The sequence below is a fragment of the Lonchura striata genome, chromosome 2, assembly GCF_050655825.1.
Source record: "Lonchura striata isolate lonStrDom1 chromosome 2, ASM5065582v1, whole genome shotgun sequence".
Lineage (NCBI taxonomy): Eukaryota > Metazoa > Chordata > Aves > Passeriformes > Estrildidae > Lonchura > Lonchura striata.
This window is the reverse complement of record NC_140704.1, coordinates 140,964,914-140,982,872: the sequence shown is the minus strand read 5'-3', so window position 1 is coordinate 140,982,872 and position 17,959 is coordinate 140,964,914. Positions and strand designations below refer to the sequence as shown.

Here is a 17,959-nt window from a genome sequence, read left to right as displayed (position 1 = left end):
AACACCCCAAAAACCACAAAACAAAAACCCACCAAACAAACAAACAAAAAACCAAAACAAGTACTAAGTCAGAAAATGTTATGTTTATTTAATTTGAGGAAGAAAATGCCCAACTCCATATTTTTTTCTGTTTCAGTTGTCTGTAAAGTTGTGTAGAAACTGAAATATTCTGATTAGAGTCTAATGAAACAGATAAATACCATGTCTCCTAATTTAAGGCATCTCTGATGTACATATGACCTAGGCATCGTATGCTTCTTTTTAAGTTGGAGGAAAAAAGAGTTGTGCTTCAAGAATGCAATTTATCCACTCTGTACTCATCTACATTTGGAAGGCAAAGTCCTCCCCCAGCATCTTTCATCAGCCCTAGCAGCAGTTTTGCTGCCACACAGATTTTATTTCCCATCCAAATGGTGTCAATACAAATAAATACAAGTATGTCTTCCCTCCTTATGGAGTGCTTGTCACTCAAAATTTCCATTATTCTGGAAATTTAATTTTAAATTTTTGCTATAGGGGCCTTCCTTCTGCTTAACACTGCTATTAACAGTGATTCCCAGAGCCTCCTACATAGAGCTCTTGCTCATTTCCTTCATCCACAACACATCTGCCACTTGCAACTGCATCAAAGTTAAAGATAAAACAATGATCTCAGCTTGAACTTTGTAAGAATAGTTCCACGGTTTTAATTAACAAGGAACCTGATTAGAGCAGAAGGAAAGACATTTATGCAGCACTGACTGAATCACTGCAGTTGTATACACAGTGGTAAACCAAATGACCAGTCTAGATCAACCTCAATAGGTGATCATCTCTGCTATTTAATTGTAACAATATTTATTCCCTAGCATTTTTATCATTTCTATAAATTAGTGCCCTGATACAATTCAAAGGCATGATGTAGGGAACTTCATGTGCGGATGAGTCTGTCATAGTTTGGGAAGATACTAGAACATAAGGATTTTCACCATGGCTTTCAGGGGTAGAGAATGGTTGCTGACCCATTTCTTTGCTGACATATATGTAGCTTCACCCTCCCACCTGACAAATGTATAACAATCACTTGCTTTGCATGATTGTACCAGCTACCAAGTTCTGTATATTCCCATGGTAAATACCCATATCTGGGAACTATCTTTCCTTGGCATATAGTTTTTTATTATGTAAGACATGGAAATAAGACACGGAATGCAGCTTTTTAGATTTTTGCCTTCAAAAATAGATGTTTAAAATCTAGATAAAACAAAAGAGAATTTCACAACTTTTTTACAATTTGATCATCATTGGATTGATTCTCAAAACCATTTAAAAAAAAATTAGTTAAGGATTTTGAAATTTTGGGAAGAAAAAGGAATAGTCACTTTTATCATGGTTTGGTAGCATTGGAAAAAACAATCATTCCAAGGCACATATTCTTAGAGATGAAATAAAGTATCATTTATCTTAAGATGAAGGGCTTTTATTAATTTCTTTCATGATTTAGGAACAGTCCTTAAGCAGCTAGGAAAGCTGCATCTTTATGCTGGAAAATGGAAGCAGGTACATGTCCAGCTAAGAAACAGAGCCATGTTAAAAAAGTAAAAAAAAAAAAAAAAAATGTTTAGGTGTATGGTAGTTTGGCTTCCTGATTGATAGTTTAAGTTAATTAATATGCTTCTAGGTCATTAGGAAACTTTGCTTTGTCTGTAAAGTTCCACATGTTATACATCAAACAGGAGAGAACAAACAATTGTTGGTATAGTATCACAAATGAATTGAATGCTGCTTAGCAAATTTCATTTCATGCAAATCATTACTACTAGTAAATGAATTATGTTAAGATAACTATCATTGTTTAATAAATAAGGGCTTTAATTTCAAATTTTTTGTTGTTATGTATAAAGCTACCAGATGGCATCTTAAAATATATCTAAATCTGTTGATCTGAGGTTTAGAAACCCCAAGTTTTAGGATGTTCGTGACATGTCACTTCTAACCTTAGACTCTGATTTCTCAAGTCATTCAAGAGATGACTGTTCTGGCAGACATATAAAAAGAAATTAACTAAAAAGCATAAAGAGGTAAATGAATGGGATGAGGGCAAATTATATTCTAACTGCAGAGAAATAACTGAATACTATATTAAGCTACTAGCTTCTTTTAGTCTATAAAATATATCAGGCTAAATCTAGTTTAATTTGAAATTGATATAAATGCAAAATACTTTGTAAGTTAGTGACGCTGTTGATATTAATTTAACCTATGCCTTGGGGCAATTGCCCTAGTTTGAAATCAATAGATCTGCATAATTTCAAATTTATGGCAGCGTTGATGAGATCTTTGCTTTGCTGTTCAACATTATGAATAATATGAATATTATGAAGCATATAGCAATCAACATCCTGAAATATATAAAGATCTGCACGATAACTAATATTGCAAATCTCTGGCATTGCAGAAAATGGAAAAAAAAATGGAAGTTTGCACATTAGAACACCATGGATCTACTACCAAAGATATATTTCATCATGAAAGCATCAAAAACTACCAACAAACATAAGCAACTTATAATAAATATAAGCAACTTCCTCTGATTCTGGTGGCAAAGAGCATATTTGTCACTCCTTTCCCGCCTACATTCACAGAAACTAGACCCTGACTGCCACTTTCCTGCCTGTGAGAGTATTTTGCCACCTTTTTGTGTAGTAGAATTAGCTGATAGTTTAAAACAAGGCTAATTAAGGTCAAAGAAAAAATACAGGAAGACAGACATAAAAGTTATAATGATAGCGAAATTTTCAGTTCTGCTGAAAACAGACCCTCTTCTGTTTTGATTCTCTATTACATCCTATTTACCATGCTTGGAACATGGAAGTATGTGCATTTTGTAAATAAAATAGTCCCTACATTAAAAAAACCCAAACATTTTATGCCCTCAAAATCTCTTGCTGTCACCTGTAGAAGCTTCATGTCTGTGGCAGCAGGACAGGGAGCAAGTTGCAATGAACAGCATGGCCTGATGATAATGTGAGAACTACAGCAAGCCTTTGTATGTCTCAATTTATATGCAAAATCTCTATATTCTCTAGATTGCTGCTCAAAGACCCATTTGCAATAGTTCTCCTCAGCTGTAATTTTTCCTTAGAGGTAGCACTAAATTATGGGATTGCTAAATTAGTGTTATAATCAGAAAAATAGAGGTAAAATACAGATTCCAAGGAAACCTTCAAAAATGTCATAATACCTTCATGCCAATACCAATATTAAATCCTTTATCCCAGCCAATTACAGTATGAGTAATTCATTCTGCTAAGCTATTTTGAAATGAAAGATGTTTTTTAATCCAAGACATAATGCCCTGATTATGTTCTTCATTTTAAATACGATGTTTTATCTGGGATCTCAAGATATTACCCTGAGTAAAGACATTTTGGAAAGAGACATGCGAGGAAAAAATTGGATTTATCAGCTTTATAAAAAATAATTTAGGTAATTACTTAATCCAAAACAGTACCAACAGCATAGCCATATGCTATAATGTGTTTTCAAAAGAGAAATTGAATTACATTTCCAGAATGACAAGGCAGTAGGTTTTTACCAGGAAAAATGCTGAAAGCAAGACTTGGAAGTAAAAACACAAATAGACTAAACCCCAAACAAACTCTGAACTGAGGAAAAAGTAACTCTGAATTCTAGGAAAATGTACACTATTAATACAAACACCAAAGCACCTTTAGCAAAGTAAAGCTCATTAATTTCACCAGGTAAGCATGATTCAAATTAAAACCATCTCAAAATAATGTGACTTCAATCAAAATAGTAATCTCTTAAGAAATGGTCAAGGACAGATAAGAATTATTTAATGCAAATAAAAGGTTTGAGGTAACAATATATCAATGCCTGAAACAAAGTTCTTTAACAATACAGCTCTTATCTGAATATGTTTCTTGCATATGATATAGTTAAATGATTAAGTAAATCTAGTTGCTATAGTGTGACTTTACAACACAGTTTCATGGAATGCTCCTTCAGAACTGACTTTAAAAGTGAATCTTCTTTAAACTGTGTCCAGGTTATTTATAGTTTCTCTATGTAACATTTAGCTTCAGAAATAGCTTTCCTTTGAAATATTGCAGAGTGGATTGCTTATCATTATGTAAATGTATTTAATAAAGGGGTGTAATATTTTCTGTTGTTTATAATGTTAAACTTTATATTTAAAGTGAATTTTTCCCATTTTCCAAATTTTTATTTCTGGGAGGAAGTTTTTTCATCATGTCTGAGAAACTTGAAATGCTTTGTAAATTTTCTGCATTTAAGAAGATCTTGAAACTTTAACAAGGTAAACTTTGTGTGTCTTATTACCTTGTCTAATTATGGCTACACAGAAAAACTGTAGAGGCCAAATTCAGTGGGACTGTCTGGGCAACATCTCAGAGACTGTGGTTCTGGAAAAGCTAGTTACCAGAAAGGACTATATCTTTTCAAACCTTTGGGATAAAATTTTTGCACTTTAATGATAAAGGCTTCTCAGTGCTTCCTCAAGCTCAGTTAGACCAAACACTGAGAGTGAGATGAGGGGCCTTCCTCTCCTCTGATCCCAAGGATTCTGCTGCTGACACCAAGGACTGTGAGACACTGCAAGGCCTAAGCCTGTTCTAAATGTTAGGAGGAACTTGCGGATTGAAGGAGGATGCAACTGAAGAAACTCCTTTCTCTTTCTTACAAAAACTGGAAGATGATCAGCATAATGAGAAGGAATTCAATAATAAGATACATTTGACAGATTTTTTTAAAGTACATTTTTTTTCCAGGCAATCACAACCTCTTTGTGCTTCGCATATCTTAAAAATAATTTGTCCTTTCATTGATTTTTTTTTTATTTGAAAATGATGAAATTCATGTCTAAAGTCTAACATCTATAACTGAATAAAAATTTCAGTTTTCTTCCAGTAATTTTGGTTTTCAGCTATAAAATCACTGGATTTTATAGCAGAGTTTCAAAAGCATGTGGGTAATGTCTGTTATCTACTTATAGTATGATTAGCATTACAGATCTTAACTAGTCATTAAATAAGCAGCATCATTCTTGAGCAACTAAAATATTAAAAGTCTTTTAGGAAAAAATCCACTATATGAGACTTCTAGACATTCTGGTAATTATGCCACAATTCTCTACTGTGTATCTTGAAAACTGTTGACTCAGATGATTTAAAATCCTCTAAAATGACCTGAGGCCAGTGTAGTTTTGTTACAGAAAACAGATAACAAAAAAGAATAATATCAGAAAGAGCTGATATGAGTATATAGATATATGGATTTATTTCATAAATTAGTGGGGGTTTTATTGTTCTTCTTACAAAGGTTATCTTTTCAGAAGGAAATTCTAGATGGTTAATGTTCAAAAGGAAAGCTTGTGTTGTGAAGCATGTCTTATATATTCCACATACTAGGTACATACTTGTTAAGGGTAGGGAGATATTTAAATTAAAATACTATTTCTTAAACTGGAAGCAATCAGGATCCCCTGAATTAAAGTATTTTACTGTGTATAAATTTGAAAAATATATTAATTGCATTGTCAAATGAAGATTATGTAATTATCAATAGTAGGTCATTCAAATGGATCCGGGATTAGTTTGGACTAAAATGTATAAAAGAGATCCATTATTGATCATAAATGGATGGCATTTAGGAAAGGATTTCACCAGGAACTGAGGTGATGTATTTTGATTTCTTGAATTCAATACATGGATTGATATGCATTTGAGTTTGCCTTGACATCTGTTTCTAAACCCTTGTAAAAAAATTACCTTTTATTCCAATACTGTGTGAAAAAGGACACTTCAGTTTTGTGTGATGCTCTGACATGTAAAAATTCAAAATAGTTGTAGTTATAAACAATAACTGGCATTTCTGGACACTGCTGATACTTGGAACTTGAGTTTTGGCTATAAGCCAAAATGCTGAGAACAGCACTGATTTTGGAAGAGCAAGCAAGAATATTTGATGTTGCAGTCAAACTCTTGAGGTGTTCTGGGGATTGTTTTCCTTTTATACCACCAGGAGCAGACTGATCTCAGTAAAGACTGAAGTAGAAAGAAGTGCAAAGAGATGAATGTATTTTTCCAAGGAAAGATATTATACTACTTTTGCTTTGCATAACTAAAAGTACATTTGACCCATCTATTTTCAGGAACAAACTAGGTCTGAGACATATTCTATTTACCTATACAATTTAAATAAGTTTCTAAATACAAACTCTGCATACATATACATAGATATATAGACAATAATAAAAAGTTTTATTCCTTTATTCAGCCACAATAATTTTCATCACCAAGTACAGTAAGTCCTCATTCATCTGGAGCTTGATATCTAATCACATATTTAAGCTTTTGTTCACACACAACTAAACAACTTAACAGTTTTAATAGTTAAATAGTTCCATAAATTGTAATTTTGTTGAAAAATTACTTATATCAGCAGTGTAGCAATGCAATGAAGCAGCTGCTAAGGAAAGTTTGTAATTCCCAATTTTATTAAATCACTTTTTTTCCAAATATCTTTTATTTCACAAAAGCAAATGAAAAATTTTAAGCAAATAAGAATTTTTATTCTTTACTCTCAATCTAATTTTTGGTGTCAGTGCTAATGCACCAAAGTTACCAGTGAAGCTTTCTCAACTTTATCAAAAATGCTCCTTAAAACTGTGAATGAAGGGGGATCACAATATAAATTTGACATACTAATATAAAATTTATCTCCAGTTTGTAGATTTGATTAATTTAGGTATTGTTACCTTTTTAAAACAGCACTGTTGACTACAACAGTAGTCAACTCTACCATAGCTGTAGACTTTATACTTAAATCCTCTTGTAAATATAGCATAGGAAAGCAGAAATATGCAGACTCATTGCAGTTGAGATTATATGTTTTTGCTTATGTCTCAGCATATTCCCAGTATATTTTTGCAAAAGTAGCTAGTGTAAGAGAAGGCAGAGCATTATATTAAATAAGTGAGAGATTTAAAATGGAATAAACTACTGGGAAGAAAAAAAGAGACACACAAAAGTATAATCAAAAGTTTCAGCTTATCTATAAATCTATATAATCAGATCTATTACAATAAGAGTTAATAACTCAATTTTCCTAATATAAACTATATGTAGAGGGAAGAAAATACGTTATAATGAAGCCATGTTTGATTTTCCTTGAAATAAGGTAGATACTCCAGAAATCACATCAACACTGTAGTCCTGTGTAAGTAGTGTCATATGTCTTTTAGTAAATATTCAATTAATTGGTAAAGAAGAAGTGTTTTTCAGGAATTCCAGATGTTATCCCCAAATAGCAAATTCATTACAGCAGAATGTTGGACTGAGCATTCAGGGTGCTGGGACACTTGACTGAATATTTTTTTTTTTCATTATTTTTAATTTTCCTTATGCCTTCTGTTTACATTTGGCCAATACATTAATTCAGATAACATCTGATAACCAAGTCAATAGAAAAAGTCTTCAGTTGTTACAAATGTGTCTAATGAAAGATTTTTTTTTTTCCCTGAATGAAAAACCATCTCTATAAACTTGTTGAGAAAAAAATTAAAAATGGATTTTTCTCCTCATTTTTCTCATTCACCTGTACTTTGCAGGGGAAAAAAGGAGAAAAAACCTGAAATGTTAATCAGTTTGGAAGTGTGTGTCCAACAAAAATGGAAAATTAACCTGAAAATAGGGGTATTTGGCTGCCAGTTGACTCTGGCTTTTTTTTTTGCTCCTTACACATGAATGTAGAACTCTGTATCACGTGATTGAGCATGTCAGATATAGATCAGAGGATAGATTTCTGCGTATTCCCTACCATTTCACACTGTGTTAACAGCCTACTTGTATAACATATATTTCTTTGACGCTGTTTAGCTCTTCTAACACACCAATCTGTCACTCTTTAAAGAAGTTTTGCAAAGATCTCTGTAAGATATATGATCTTTCAGTGAGTTAGCGCCACAACGAACACTTCATAAGCTCTGTCAAACAGTGATTTGTGCAGTACTGCAGCAGGCTTTTCCTAGAACATTTTTCTTTTTCTCAATAAAATCAGAAAGTATTGAAAGTATTTAAGAGTAGAAGCTGACGGGGCGTTGTTCAAGCCATTTTTCAATACAGAAATACCAGTAAGTTCAGAGGCATGACTGTCACAGCTGTTTCAGTGTTAACCTGTCACGTAGAGATAGCCAGAGAAACGGTGGCCTACACAGCTGTTTTATGTGAAGATAATGCAAATATTGAGTTATTTTAATGATAATCCTTTTTCTCCTCTCAAATTATGACCACTTCTACTCAATCCAGTAAAAAAATTAGTCAAGAGAGGAATGACCCACATGAGGTAACACGAAGGGATAGGACTAAAAGCAGTTCTTATTCTGGCTACCAATATGAAGGCTGTCTATGTTAATTCTAGCTTATATTAGTTACAAAAGGAGACTTTGAGGAAAGAAAGTTTACATGTTTACGTCACATGAATTACTTGTCCGCTGCTATCCATGATTACATCTATAAAATAATTAAATGCATTTTACTACTTGGGTCTAAAACCAGCTATTTTAAAGCAAGAAAAGCAAAGCAAGTTGTTTGATCTCAGACTAGAAACTGCAGATAACACTTTTGATATTAAAATATCTGGGGAAAAATAAAGTTGTACCAATAATAGTCCATAGCCCAGAATCAATAGTGTCCTTAATAATTCACATTTATATGTTATTTACCTTTTCACAATTAAAAAGAGAAAAAAGTCTTGATAAACAACTTTTCCTCGAGATCCACAAAGGATAGCTTATATAAATCAGTGCCCACTCTGCTAGGTGATACTTGCTTACAGAAGAATGTTGGTACATCAATCAGCTTGAAAGTTCTTTCTTCAGACATTTGTAATCATTTCTGCATAACAAAATCGTGTTTCATCAAACAATAAACTACTTTCACTCTCCCATGCTTCAGAATTCTGAAAATGGTATTCCAAGTGTTCCAGGGAACTTGGGAACTTGCCTCCAGCATAAGGCAAAGCACACAAATTTTGAGACTCGAGAGATGTTCTCTAAGCCCATGCAATGAAGGTGATAATAGAATGCTGAACACCAACACGAGGAAGAATTTCTTTACTGTGAGGGTGGTGAGACACTGGAACAGGTTACCCAGAAAAGTTATGGATGACCCAGTCTTGGCAGAGCTCAGGACCAGGTTGGATGGGGTTTTGAGCAACCTGGTCTACTGGAAGGTGTCCCTCCCCATATTAGGGGTGTTGTAACTCGAAGATCTTTAAGGTCCAGCCAAATTGCTCTCTGATTCTGTGATACTAATGTTAATTCTTGCAAGAGGAAAATGATAGCATAATGCTGAAATAAAATAACAATTATAGTTGATTGCTTCTCAAGTGAAGGACATCTGGATATTCTTAGTAAAAGTGAAAAGGAAATTTGGAATAGGTAGGAAAAGCAGGTTAAAGTTTTTCCTGTTTGCAGTATAATGTACCTTTGCTCTCATGGGAAAAGATGACTTTTGGAAGGTACAATATTGTGGATGCACATCTCTGCACTGATTCATAAAACAAAATTTTTAGGGAATATAAGTTATTCAAAGGTTCTGTAGTTGGTCTTGATGCATGGCCTGTGGCAGATGTTTAATCTCATTGCTATCCATTAATTTGATCACACAGTCTTTCTTGGTTAAGTAATCATCATGTAATTTGGACAAGATAAGTAATATTCTATTATTTCATCTTATGGAATGGAGTCAATAAGCCATAATGCATTTTAGTCCTGCAAAAGTATCAGGTCAAGTACCATTAAAAGCAGAATAATGCAAATACCCCTGATCTAGTATTTTAAAATGTTCTCTCATCTGGACATTTTTAATTAAAAATTCATATTGCACCTGAGATGAGCATTAATCAGAGAGACCCTGTCTAGTAAATAGGACTTCATTAAGTAGCCTTCTGCTTTAGACCTTGAATGTATGATTGTGTTAGAAAAATGAAAATAGCATTTTATTATGCAAGGTTTTGGATGTATTTCTATCATAAACACTTTAAAAAATTATCAAAATAAAGGACCTTTACTACTATTAATTGCAAACTTTTAGCCATACATTTTTTCTTGCTTAATGTATCAACATTGTTTTCAGCCATATTCTGAATGCATGATTTTTTGATACAGTCTGATGTAAGCAAATGAGATTACATTTCCATCCTAATCTAGAGTGGAGGTTTTATTTCAGTATTTTGATAAAAATATTTTCATAAATTTTTTCATAAAGTAAGACAAGTTGTGGTTTAGAATTAAAAAATTTAGCTCACAATTTTTCTACATTACCACAAATACGCATTATTCAGATGAATAAATACTAAGGACAGATATATAATGCAATAAAATATGTCTACCTGAATAAACTGTATGATAGCCATATATAACCTGAAAGATATGCTGGTGCACCAAGAAGGGTTTACAAAAATACTTTAAATGGAATCTTGGAGTAAGGTTTTAAATTTCAGTTGATTTTCTGAGACCTTGAAATATATAGGGATAAAAAGTCTGTGTCTTCTAAAAAAGATTTGTTGTAAAAAAAAGAACATTCAGAAAATTTGTCTAGTATTGGCTCAACAAGGGCACTGCCCAACCACCATGTAGCTGAGATGCAATATAGAATATAAAAAAGACCTCTGAAGAGTTGTGTAATGTCCTCGTGACATCCCAGAAAGCTGATTAGGACCCTTTGCCATCAAATACAATAAGGGCATTAATCCTGTCAGGAAATGGTATGCTGCAAAAACAACTCTGATACAGATTTTGGAGAGAACAAAGATTTAATCTTCTAAAGGAAAATTCTAAACCATAAGATTTTCTAAATGAAAATTAAATTACAGAACTAAGGCCATCTTTCTGTTCTCAAATTTTATTATTTTTCTTCTTCTAAACCAGAAACATTTAGAACATAAACACAGGAATGTAGGTCTAAACTTGCTAACATGTCTTCTGTAACCAATGTTGTTACAGGTTTTTCATACCAAAAATAATGGTGGAAGCCAGACTGAAATTTCACTGTAAGAGACAACATGGCCTTTGAGTAAAAGAAACGGGTAGTCGATGAAGTGATCCAATTGCCCCAAATGTTTGGACTTCTAATAAGGCACTACAGTGTCTCCTAATAGCAATTCTACATATAAACAACAACAGATACATACAAAGCATATGGAATCTATATGAGAAATTGAAATATTCTTACCTCTGAGATATACACAGAAGGAAATGCTTGTTACTCTACCAGATCATGCAATAGCTCTGAATGTTTCAGGTGCCACCTAGTGCCCAGTTCTATTGTGTCAAAGTTCCCCGCGAGAAAACTGGTTTTCTTTGTGCCCTTTTATGCCACGGTCCAACATCATGTCTATGACATCCTGTATCCACATCTTATGCTTTAAATTCCACGTTTAAATTCTGAGTGATTCACAGTAGTAGAAATAGCTTTCCCTCTTTTTTTTCTTTCTTTTTTTAAAACAAGTTAAAAGTTCAACATACCATGAGTTCTGACTTCATGTTAGGATACAATTTGTGAAGCAGGCCTGTAGCAGGGAAACCCTGGCTAATAAGTCAGAATAAGCATGATTGATTAGCGATGTGGTTGTATCCTCAGGCTACACACTGGTCAGTTCAGATGAACTTGGCCAACAGGAAGGTCAAAGAGAAGTTACATTCTTTTTAAGGTAGTCAGCCTCTAATTCACAATAATTTAAAACATAAATCTTTCAGATTATCCTTTGCAACAGCTAAAGAGTCAATACATTAAATAGAAATGTCTATCAGTGCTCACTGAAACTTCTACTTATTCTTTTTTCTTTAGAAGTCCCAGTACTTTTACATTAAATGTGCCATTTCATCCTGTTCTCTAATTTCAGAAAGTCTCTAGTCTTGAATAAAAAAACCTATGCATCTTCCTAGTATTTTTGTTACACCTTGGAACAAAAAATGGAACCCTAATTTCAGTAGGAAACTAGATATGCTAGTTCATCAAAGATATAAAATTCATGACATTTATTTGACATGTGTATCTATTATTGTTTGTAAAATTTATGTGGAGATGCTGTCTATATAATACCACACAACTTGTTTGAGCTATGACATCCTCCTTCAGTGACTAAACTGTTTTTTTTTGTAAATTAGTTAGCTTTTTATAATTTTGGTTACTGTAGATTATTGTGGTTACTGTCCAGGTAAGAACAGCCAGTGAGTACCAATGCAACATTTATATTATCTAACACAAGGTAAAATCAGATGAAGCATTGAGGTGAGGTGGAATTAAAAGAGGTAACATAAAGAGGTAGTTATTACCATAATATTTCAGAAATTGAAAATTAAATTATTTTATATAACTATAAAAGACCTAATAAGAAATATATATTGTAGAAGGATTATCAATAAAGTATAAATCTTAGGACTATTTTTACTTTAGATTGTCCTGGGCTCTGAAATAATTTCAACGATGTCTTCCCAGCTGCCTCCAGAATACAGCCATATTTTAAAAAGTACTCAGAAAACACTGCAGTCTAAATAGAATAATCCTATTTAGACACAAACATAGGCATATCTACACAGCCTTTGCATGGCAGGCAGGATGCATCTGTCTGGACTTCATCCACCTGAGAAGCTGAACAACCACAACATATGGCAGATTCAGTTATCTCAGGACTCAAGTTACACTGATTTGGTTGAATAGTTTCATAACAGAGTGGATGCAGCCATCTCTGTGTTACTTGCATTGATACTCTACATCCAGGATAAACTATGCTGTTTCCAATAGTCTTCCTCAGTCCATGCACTATGTGCATCTACCTTCCAGCCATACTCCAGATTTAATTGGTGCCCTCAGCAGCTGTGCAGGAATTTACTGCAGCTGGAGTTCTATTCCACTACAAAAGTGGAATTTGGTAAAGGCAAGTAAGTGTGGCTGGTGCTGTTAACAGTTTAGCTTTGCTAGCTATCTGGTACTTGCCTGCTTGTCATTCCCTTCAGGTTGCACTTCAGAAGTGTGTCTAATGGGGAAGCATCAGATTTAACCAGATCTGCTGAAGCTTGTAGTCATCTTTCTGTTGGTTTCACTTGGTCCCAGGTTATACTGCCCTTTGGTTAAATTAGTGACTGCCATTATTTATTTTTTTGCACAGTCCTTCAGCTCTAGCGCTTTTCTGCACCTGCAGCTGATTTAAGCAGATATCCTGAACACTTTATTGAATGTGAGGGGAATACATTGCAAACCCTGGACATTTTTCATGCTCACTGTATTAATATGACTACAGTATTGTAATTATCCCTTGTTTCCCTCACATATCCTGGAGGGTTTTTTTCTGTGCTTCTTCTCACTGTTCCCTTGCTTGTAGAAGAATTATGTTAATACAGTTCTAACTTAATGCTGAAACAAGTTTGTCCCTATTAAAATAGCATATGACTTTATGCTATAAATAGAAACATTCTTGTCTTACTGGCAAGGAAGACAAATCCAGCAATTGTTTCAATGTATTTGGAAACAAAATCAAATTCAGTATCAAAAATCTATATTGAAAATTCCCTCAAGACAGGGTCCTTTGTCATTTTTTGACATGAAAATAATCCCAAAGGGAACAAAAAAGGAAAATTATGTCATTCATTAAAGAATAGGTAGGAAACTGCAATGTAATTAGCTGTATTATCTTTGGTGAACAGTAGAGACCCTCAGTGAGATTACTATTGCAGATATATTAATCAAGAAAGAGCAATTAGAACAGGAAAGGAAATAATGTTCTTTTCCTATGGGAGAAAAAAAAGACAACCAAAACTCCTCGCACTTTCTCTTGCTTGACTATTTTTAGTTAGACACCAGAATTTGACAGTCTCTTTTGACTGATCCACAAAAAAATGCAGAAATTAAAAGAAGAACTTCAGAGAAGTTTAGATTGTTAGATAAACAGCTTCTGTTGTAAACAGAAGTGAACTTCAGAAGAGTGACTGTTCATTCTTCACTTGCATCTTAAGGTGACAGATTTGTTGGAATCAAGGGAAAACCATTTTTGTTGTTGAACTTCTACAATCCCCCTGGATTTTGGGGGAGAGAATTTTTTAAATTCAATAACTGTTTTAATATATCTGTGCTAGTTATGATAGATTTTTCAAAGCATTAGTTTATAATTTGTCTTTACTCTTTGAATCTTGCAATTTTTGTGCAGATAAATTGACATTTCAATATTCTTTTCTTTTTTTTTCCTTCATTGCACTTATATTGGCTACTCCAAATTTTTCTTGTGGTTTTCTTCACTCTGTAATCTCAAGTGAAACATGCATGTATATGTATATTTCAATATGTGTGTAGAAAGACAACAGTATTTCAATCAGTTAATTCTTCTAGTCCCTATTAAATTTAAATCTAGACCATGCTTACTCATATATTCAGAACAATGTGAATGAGGACAGAATAGAAAGTAAGCAAAATAGGCAAAATATTATGAGTTAGAAGCTATGTTACTTTTTTAGTTTATAAAACCTTTGGAAAACAAAGGACAACTAAAATAAACTATTATAAGATCCAAAATAGATGAAATTTTGGACAAGGTAATTTCAGGCTACTTCTTATTTTTATGAAGACATCACCTGTCCTACTATTTGGGACCTTTAGAATGTATAGCTCTCCCTGCAACCACACACATACTACATGCAGCACTTGTACAATCAGCCTTGAGTCTTCAATACCAAAGCATTCTTGCTTGTCAGTAAGCCAAAGTGCATATTTCCAAGGGATATCCATGTAGAGACATATTCTAGTACTTCCAGTACACCATGTCCCATCTCTAATGACAGCTGGAGTGGTCCCTAGAATAACATATTCATACTCATGTTTACATGGCAGAAGAATTGCAGTTTGGGGTAGTAGACACAAGTGAACAGTCTAAGAGTGGTATCACTCCCATAGCGGGAGGTCTCAGACTGGGAGCATAGGAATACCACGAGTATTTCATTCATCATCATAATGATTTGCAATAGCTGTAACAAAAACAATGAAAATATATGGATCAACTCTTCAAAACAGAAAAAATATTTATATTCCAAATTTTATAATATGTGTATCAGATTAGTATTAATAACTAAGCCTAATAGATTGCAATGCTATGACAAATGTCTTTATTATTGGGATATGAGAAAATACTTGTTTAGTATATTCAGAAAATAATTATAAATTTTATGTGTAAACATTTTAGAGAGGATAATGTTGGTCTTGATTTCATAAATATCGTAACAGAAAAAAGCCCAAACATTTCTGACTTAAAATTTGAATAAAAAGCGAGTAAATTTGAAATTTCTATATCTGGTTCTTATTTGTTTCCTCCCAAGTGAATGCTGAAAAAAAGCCTAAAATTCTTCTAGCCTTGTTTTTTGAAAAAAATTGTCAGAAATAAATTTTATTTAATATTATTTAATTTGAATATCTTATTAATTAGCATCTATAAGGAGCTGAATTTCTTCTAATTAAAGTCTTTAAAGGAGTGGGTCTACTCCTGCTAAGCAGATACATTTTACCCATAGTTTTTTAACAGAATTTACAGTGACATTAATAAGAATTAATTCTATAGAATGGTATTGAACAGTATTGAAGGATATTGTGAGCTTCATGTTTTAACATTATGTTAAAAAAAGAGGACAAATATGTTCATATATACCTTGTTTACAAAATTAAATCTAGGACAAAGAAAATTCCTGCTTTGAGAGAGATTGAAACAACTGGGGCAGCGTGCTTTGAAAAGGAGATGAGAAATAATGCACAAAAATGAAAAAAAGTGAGAAGGTGTAAAAAATTCAATTATGCTTATTTTCAGACTACATGAACAAGGAGAAGTTCAACCAAACTATGAGATAGCAAATTTAAAATAAAATATTTTCTACCCTTCATATCATTAACGATTATCAAAATGTCACTGAAGTCAAGAATATGTTCAGAGCTGAATAAAAATTACAATCTAATTTGGTAATTCCTGTGTTTCCTGACAGATGACAATCTAAAGGTAACAATCCCTAGCTTTAAATGTCAGGGGGTTGGTAGTACAGTGTCACATTCAGTTTGAAAATAGATGCTAGCTATCAAAGAAGAGAAATGCAGTTACTTGGTAAATTATCTCCCTCTCATCCCCAAATAAGTCACTTGTAGATTTCAAAAGGAAAATACTCACAGAATAAATTAATATACTTAAAAGTGTACAATTTATTTTTTCTACTTTCTTATCTAGAATCAGGAACAAAATGGCTTGACGGGTTAGAAGTAGTAACATACTCCCAGGCCACTTTATCATAAAGTTAAAAAGTTAATGAAAAATGTCAAGAATTCCTTTTAGATGAGTCGTGTAGTATTGCAACCGGAAAATTAGTTTTATTTTAGAAGGAGGGTGATTTTTAATTAGTTCTTTAAAATATAATGTAACTTCTCAAGAATAAATTGCCTTCTGTGGGTAATTTTTGATGAGACAGCAGTAAAAGTAAAGGAAGCAATTTTAGGTAGTGACATTGCTAATTTTTATATTTTTTATTTCAAAGGACAAGGAATCTTTCTGTGACCTTTTTACAAAGCCCTAAGAGATACAGGCTTCTGAAAGACTTCATCTTCTGGGAGAGGTTGAAAATGAAAACACTGTGTACAGGCAGAGTTTTCAAGTTAATATGATATGATTCATATGATAACCAAAATCCAAAGGATGATATTCTTACCTTCTTTTTGACATGCTGTGATGATAAATAACAAATTGAAGAGCCTTGAAAGCTGTTAGAGGATTTGAAAGAAATGCTTTTGCACAAATATGCAGGAGATGCTGTAGTATTACCTTCTTTGTGGAGCATGCAAACAGATTTGAGGGCAGTGGAGTGTAGTTTCAGCTCAGAACAACTCAGTAAGAGTGATACCAATATTAGTTCTTTAGGTGAGCTTACAAGTGACCAAGGTGAGATAGGCTACTTTCTTACGTCTGTGTTGTGTCATTGGGCAAAGTAATAAAAGTCAAATCCAAACCCACAGTTTATTATGTAAGAGAAAGCAGGAAATAGCAGCAATGAAATCAGCAACTAATATGCATATTTAGTATATTTACATCAGAACATGATTGGTAAATGGAATCTTGCAAATAAACTCATTGTTAGCATATATTTCGTATAGAGTTTTTATGTATGTATGGACATGTAGTAAATGTATTGATTAATATAGTGGATTCTGCCTTTTAATAACTGTTACATTTTTTTTTTTTTCATGGCTGGTATCACAAATCTAGTAGGATTTCCTGGTTCTTGGTAGTTCTGGGCATTGAAGTTTGAGAACATAATGAATTTTGGGAGACATATTGATTGTTTTAATAAGCATATATATATTTTTTTATTTAATTCAAACTTATAACAGCTTAGATATTTAAATATGTTGTGCAAACACTCATGAGCAAATCAGGGCTACTGAAGAATGTTTTAGTCACATGGAATTCAGGAAAAGAAATCAAAACAATACATACATAACCCCCTCTTTTTCCATAATTTTCCTTTTTAGATTAGGGGAATTTGATATTAATCCAAATACAGGTTTACCTGATTTCCCTCTTCCCCATTAGCATTAGGCTGGTAAGTATTCTTAGTACAAGCTTTGAAGAGCTCAGGATGAGATTATGAAACATCATTTGTTCACACTTGGAAAAATCTATGTTTTAATGTCCATTAAATAAAGGACATTGGTAGTAAATGACTGAAAATGTTGTACTCAAGCTATTTATGGTGCTGAAACACCAATCAAAAGGATACACAGTCAAAAGAGTACCAGCTACTGAAACTGAACTCTAATTAATCTCCGAGATCAGACTAAGACTGTCCATGAGTCATTTTGGATTCTCAGTGCTTTAAAGCTCTGTATTATAGAAGAAGTTACCAGACCTGTGATAT

At 33.1% G+C, this 17,959-nt stretch overlaps 1 protein-coding gene across 6 annotated transcripts in view; it reads left to right on the top strand.

The window, feature by feature from the left end:
* Positions 1-17,959, top strand: part of CSMD3 (CUB and Sushi multiple domains 3) — a 578,243-nt gene that overhangs the window by 134,081 nt on the left and 426,203 nt on the right. The gene's annotated exons all lie outside the window — the stretch shown is intronic.